This window comes from Chinchilla lanigera, unplaced genomic scaffold (genome assembly GCF_000276665.1).
Source record: "Chinchilla lanigera isolate Chin_1 unplaced genomic scaffold, ChiLan1.0 scaffold00041, whole genome shotgun sequence".
Taxonomy (NCBI): domain Eukaryota; kingdom Metazoa; phylum Chordata; class Mammalia; order Rodentia; family Chinchillidae; genus Chinchilla; species Chinchilla lanigera.
The window spans coordinates 665,722-672,814 of record NW_004955442.1 but is presented as its reverse complement, the minus strand read 5'-3'; positions in this window follow the sequence as shown (position 1 = coordinate 672,814).

Below are 7,093 nucleotides of genomic sequence, written 5' to 3'. Positions count from 1 at the left end.
CAGGACACCCTTTTGGTTTATATGTTGAGACATGACTTTGGGAGTGCTAACACAGGATGGTGAACCCACTCAATAGTCTATAGGGTATCTGAATCATGAGTTAGACATTGTAGCAAAGGGATGGCAGGCTTGCCTTAGAGCTGTGGCAGCTGTAGTTCTCTTAGTGCCCAAGGAGGCCAAGATGACCTTAGGCAAAGATCTCATTGTATATACATACCTCACAACATGGCAGGACTTCTTTCTTCCAAAGGGAGCTTATGGCTATCAGACAACTAACTTCTTAAATACCAAGCTCTACTTGTAGAACGACAAGGCATTCAAATAAAGATATGCTCCTCCTTAAACCTTACCACCTTTTTACCAGAAATGGAAGAAATTGAGGCTGACAGACAAGACTGTGAACAAGTAATTCTCCACACATATGCAGTCAGAGAAGACTTGTTAGACACTCCCCTTACTGGTCCTGATTTGACCCTTTTTTGTGATGGCAGCTCCGTCATGATAATTCGGACAAGAAAGGCACGGTATGCAGTGGTATCTTTACATCAGACTCTTGAAAGTTCCTCACTTGTACCTGGGACTAGTGCTCAGCTAGCAGAGCTCATAGCTCTGACTAGGGTCCTACAACTCAGCAAAGGCCAAAAAGTCAATATTTATACTGATCTGAGATATGCTTTCCTAGTTTTACATGCCCATGTTGCCATATGGAAAGAGAGAAATTATGTGACAGCCAATGGACCTCTCAGAAAGTATCATAAAGAGATAGATCATCTTTTACTATCCATCTATATGCACTCCAAAGTGGCAGTAATTCACTGTAAAGGATACCAGAAGGGAACTGATGAAGTATCTCAAGAGAACTGGCTGAAGTAGCAACTAAAAGGCTGCTCAAGCTCCACCCACCCCCAGGCTGTGCTAATCTAAGAAGAATCCCTTGATCATACTCAACCCAAAATATTCTAAGTCAGAAGTCAAATGGGCTGTCTCCCATGGGTGTCAGTTCCTTCCATCAGGATGATTACAATCAAATGATGGTAAATTGTTCCTTCCTGGTGCTAGTCAATGGAAATTTATTAAGTCTTTGCACTAAACCTTTCATTTGGGGGGAAACAAGACCCAGCAGATGGCCTCTAAGTTATTCATAGGAAAAAGACTTTCCCAGACAATATGACAGATAATTAAAACATGTGAGCTCTGCCAAAAATAATTCTCTTAGCCAAACCATAGTTCCTCTAGGTACACAGAGACATGATAAATACCCCAGAGAAGACTGGCAGCTTGATTTTACTTACATGCCAAAAAGTAAGGGACCTCAGTACTTATTATCTTGGTAGATACTTTCACAAACTGGGTTGAGGACTTCCTTTGTAGAACATAAAAAGCACAAGAAGTGGTTAAAGTTTTGGTCTCAGAAAACATCTCCAGATTCGGACTTCTTAAGAGCTTATAGAGCGATAATGGGATAAAGCAATAGTCACACAGAATTTCTCTCAAGCACTAGGCATTCTCTATCATTTCCATTGTGCATGGAGGCCACAATTATCAGGAAAGGTAGAAAAAGTAAATGAGACCCTGAAAAGACATCTTTGTAAAAAGGCTCAGAAGATCCTCCTTCAGTGGCCTCACTTACTACTTTTAGTTTCTATCAAAGTGAGAAATACACTTCAAATCCTAGGCCTCAGTCCATTTGAAATGCTTTATGGACACCATTTTCTCACTAATGATTTTCTCTTCAATAGAGAAACAGATGCTTTACTAAAAGATGTTACCTCATTGGCTAAATTCCAACAAATTCTTCAACAGCTGACAGAAGCTCAGCCTAAAGAAAAAGGAAATGCCGTATTCTACCCTGGAGATTTAGTACTGGTAAAGTCCCCTCCCTCATCATCTCCTTCCCTAAGACCAATTTGGGATGGACTATACATTGTGATCCTGTCAACCCCATCAGCTATCAAGGTAATAGGCTTAGACTCTAGGATACATCACACCAGACTCAGGCTCTGGAAACTAGAGATTGTCACTGATGGTGAACAACCACCCAAATACTGCTATGAACCCATAGAAGACTTAAAATTCCTGATTGTTTTTTTTTTTTTTTAAAGCCTTCAGATAAATGGCCTTACTATTAGCCCTTTTATTATTAATCACTTCAGCACTTAAAGGAGGGTGCAATTCCTTTCTAATGTGGGCACAGGAATATGCAGAATCATTACGACAAACCTCTTGGTCGATATGTGGCCTGCTCCCCTTGTTTCCTATCACCATTCCATAGACAATATAGTATAACAACTATTTATACAACATTTACATTATATTGGGTGTTACAGGGAATCTAGAAGGGATTTAAAGTAGGAGGATGTGCATAAGTTTCATGCAAATACTGTGTCATGTTACACAAAGGATTTGAACATCCTTGGACTTTGATATCTGTGGGGAAACCATCCCCCGGGGATAGAGAGGGATGACTGTATATTAAAATAAGTATCCTGGCTTGGTTTAACACAAAAAGCAGAACCTGAGATCAGGGTTTAATGCAAGTAATTTGTTTTTGTTGTAGGCAACTGAGTTAGATAGAAATATAATAGGCAGTCAGGTAGGGCTAGGTCCTCCAAGAAGCCATTGCGGAAGATGGAATACCTTACAACTGTGGGAGAGACAGGCACCTCTGCTGTGGGCCAGATCTCAAGACAAAAGATGAAACAAATGTACCCACATACTTCCTAAGGATGAACATCAGGGGCTGATATTCTAAATAGGTCTCTATCACCTTGAGGAAGCCAGGAAGAGTCACTAACCTGACCCTCTACAGGAAAAGTCCCTGTTCTATATTCATGCCTGTTTGCTATGGTGCTTCCCTATTTGATCCCAATTTAATCAATTTTACCTGAGCAATTATGCTTGTAATCTTGTTGTTTGACCATAGTTTTGTCCCACCTCATGCCCACCTTGTGATTTCCCATGTTTCCCACCTTGGACCTGCCTCGTGTTGTGGATTTGCTCTATAAAAATCCCTAGAAAAGGCAGGTTCCTTTGCAACCCACTCTGGTCCCCCTTTGTCTCTTTCTCTGACAGAAGCTTTCTTTCCCACAGTAAATATATTCTTCTCTTAACTTCTATTGTTCTTAAAGTTCATTCTTCGATTTTAGAGAACATGAAGTCATACCAGATATCTAGCAGGGTGGGAGTTTCTTTTCCCTATATCATTTTGGGAAGACCCGCAGGAAACTGGAGTGGGTATGCTGGAAAGCATGTCATGGGAAAGGTAAACAATCACGGTGAGGGTTTGAGCTGGGTACCACTCTGGGAATGGGGCTTAATCCCATTGGATCCCCTCTTGGGACTGTATAGAGTTGCCATGAAATTGTCCCTGGGCTACCCACTGGCTCCCACCACTCACCAATCCCTTTCATCTCCAGAAATCAGTGTATTCCCATGGCGGTTTTCCTACAGGACAATGAGTAAGCAATATTCAAGGCAGCCCAGAGGAGGCGCTGTTGGGCTGTACCTCCACACCATAGCAAACAGGCATTAATGCGCGGGCATAAATAAATATTTAAATTAAAGGCTGGGCACAGTGGAGCATGCCTGTAATCCCTGCTACTTGGAGGTTGAGGCAGGAGATCACAGATTGGAGGCCAGGCTGGGCAATTTAGGGAGATCCTGTTTCAAAATGAAAGGAGGATGGATATGGTGGCAACGCCCATAATCCCAACACTCTGGGAGGTTGAGGCAGAAGGATTGAAAATTTGAGCCCAGCCTAGGAAACTAATTGACTTAGCAAGACTATGTCTCAAAATAAAAGACTGAAAAAAGGGTTAAGGATGTAATAGAGCTCAGCAGTAGAGAGCCCTGGAGTTTAATCCCCAGTATAAAATAAAGTATTAATCAAACTGGATCTAGGGACAAAAGTAAGGTTGTCCCTAATCATCTAGACCTCCTTCCTGGGGCAAGTTTTGTTGGCATTTTCCTGTGTGTCTTTTCAGAGGTATCTGTGTCCCTTGCACAGGCAAACAAATAATTCCCTTACTTTTATATTAGTACGTATTTGCAGTATATGAAGTTTACAATGATCTTAGGGTGTAGGAACATTGGTGACATACTGCACAAATCCTACTGGGTTGTGCTTTTTAAAATTCTGTGTTGGCATCTTGATGAAACTACATATGTACATGTTCAGAACTCTTTCTTCTTTGGAAGAGCTGCATAGTATTTCACTTGAGCTCGTACCACAGTCTACTTCCTCATCTCTGCACTGATGATACTTGCGTTTCTGTTTCTGGGCTTTAAAGGCAAGTTGATTGAGGTATGCCAGCAGTAAAGATCACTCTTTATGGGTTGTACATACAGCTCAGCAGTAAAGCTTGCCTAGATGTCGGAGACTCTGAGTTCAATCTCCAGCACAGGTGTGAAAATCACTTTTAACTCACTTTGAATTTTGGCAAATAAGACATGGAACGTTCCACCACAAAAAATTCCTTAGTGCATCCTGATTAATAAACTTTTTGCTCATCCTGAGCACAAGGCAACCATGAATCTATTTTCTGTGCTAATATTTTGCCTTTTCTGAAATATCACATAGGATGTAGGGTTTTTAACCTGCTCTTTCTCTCTCTCTCTTTCTTTTCTTTCTTTCTTTCTTTCTTTCTTTCTTTCTTTCTTTCTTTCTTTCTTTCTTTCTTTCTTTCTTTCTTTCTTTCTCTTTCTCTTTCTCTTTCTCTTTCTTTCTTCCTCCTTTTCTCCTCCTCCCCTTCTCCTTCATCTTCTTCCTGCTCCTGCCCCTAGTCCTCCTTCTCCCTTCCTCCTCCTTCATCCTCTTCTCTCTCTTTTTTCTTTTTTCAGTACTGGGAAAAGAACCCAGGGACCACAATTTTGAGACAGGGTCTCACTAAGTTGCCTGGGCTGACCCTGAACTTGGAACCCGCTGCCTCAGGCTCCTGAGTACCTGGGATTACAAGTGTGCCCCCACTGTACCCCCCTTGAACCTGGTTTCTTTCATCGAAGATAATGTGTTTGAGACTCAACAACATTGTGCTGTGTCAGTGGTTGATTCCTTTTATTACTGAGTGATAGTCCATGGTACAGAAACTTGATAGTTTATCCATTCACCAGTTGTAAGACATTGAGTTGCTTCCAGTTTGGGGCAATTATGAAACAATATGCTGTTACTGTGTACTGGCTTTTGTGTGGACATGAACTTTTATCTCTCTTGGGTAAACTCTTAGGATTGGGATTATCAAGCCTATGTAAGTGAATGTATTACTTCACAAGCAATTGCCAAACAGTTTCTAAAGTGACTCTACCACTGTTTTCCTACCTGCAATACATGAATGCTTATCAACAATTAATATTGCCAGTTGTCTATGTGTTGGCTTTTCTGAGAGTTATACATAGTTTTTGTCTACTCCAAACACTGCTATAATAAGTATCCTTGTAACATATCCTTTATTATTGGGGTGAGTATATTGGTAAGATACATTTTTGGAACTAGAATTGATGGGCTAAAGAGTTTGAAAGATTGAGTTGGCCCTGAACTCCTGGCTTCGAGTGTCTACCTGCCTCAGCCTCCTGAATAACTAGGACTATAGGCATACACCAACACATCTGAGATTATGTCTGAGATGCATGTTTTTAAAGAAAAACGTACTTTAGACAATGGCCACATGAATCTCTACTTCATAAGGTTTTTGATGGGTACTTTTGATGAATGTGAAGCTTTAGAGTGGGATCCACCATACATAGCAGTGGATGTTAATTATTGCCTGATCACTGCTGCTGATCAATCCTACCATTCTTTGCCTCTCTGCGGTCCTTGTCAGTGCATCCAGTAGTGCTGCTCTCTGAAGAGCTCAAACAGTCCACCTATGGAATCCAATTAACCCGCATAAATCTGAGAAGCTGACGAGGCATTCAGGCAGTACAGTTTCCCAGAAAAGGGAAGCTTGCCTGGATGTGCTACAGGATAGATATGTGTCACACAGGGTCAAAGAAATCAATTTAGCTTGGAAGGAGAATTGATTCCTCCAGATTAGGATGCCTTTCATATTGTTTTTGGACGGCTACCCACTTTGAGAAATATCTCAGGAGCCAGACACATATTCCTAAAACAAAAATTTCAAAAAACAATGTTCTGTGTTTTCTCTTCATTACACTGTATTTCATTGAAAATGTGCTCACTGGAATCCACTGATATAAATAGTCCTGCTATTGGACTGGCCAGTATTTTAAAGAGCACAGTTCTAGAATTTGGGTCAAGATCCCTCTTATTTAACCATACTGTTCAATTTTCCTGTCAATACAACTTCACACTCAGTTTGGGCACATTATTCCTATGCTTTTTTTGGAGGGAGGGACGTTGTTTTTGCGACAGGGTCTTACCGGTAGAATGCAGACCAAGCTGGTCTTGAACTGCCTATGTAGACCAGGCTGCTTTAGGACTAGCAGTCTTCCTGCCTCAGCCTTCCAAGTGCTGGAATTACAGGTGTGCACCACCACACCAGGAGCCAAGTCCCTTTTTCTTAGTTTCCTTGGGATGCTAGAGCTTTTTTCTTCATCAGTTAGTTCCAAAAATAGCTCTTGGACTCCATATGTGCACTGCCTAGTATTAAATGCTAGTGGAAGAGAGAGGGCTTTGAAGAGAAAGCTACGGGTTCAGACACCACCTCCATTATTTGTGGGTGATTTTGTGAAGACTTCAGCTATGGGAGACTCAGTTTCTGCCTCTGTAAAAAGGGTGTAATCATAGGGCGATCATTGAGCTAAGGCGCGTAAAGCATTTGGTACAGGGGCAGGCTCATAGTAGGTGCTTAGGTAAAGGTGATTCTCCATTCTAACGCCATCAGCACCAGCCTGGGAACTGGACAAAAATACAGATCCTCTGTCCTCTTCTCAGGTTTACTGAACCAGAAACTGCAAGGGTGGGACCCAGTGATCAATTTTATGAAGACTTTCAGCAACCTATTTTAACAAGGTATTGATGCCTGCTCTAGTTTGAAATTCACAGGCTGAACGCTTCTGAAGCTGCAGAAACGAGCAGCCGCAGCTGGCAGATGATGAAAGGCTCATCAGGCTACCATTGAGCCCCAAGGTGCCACCT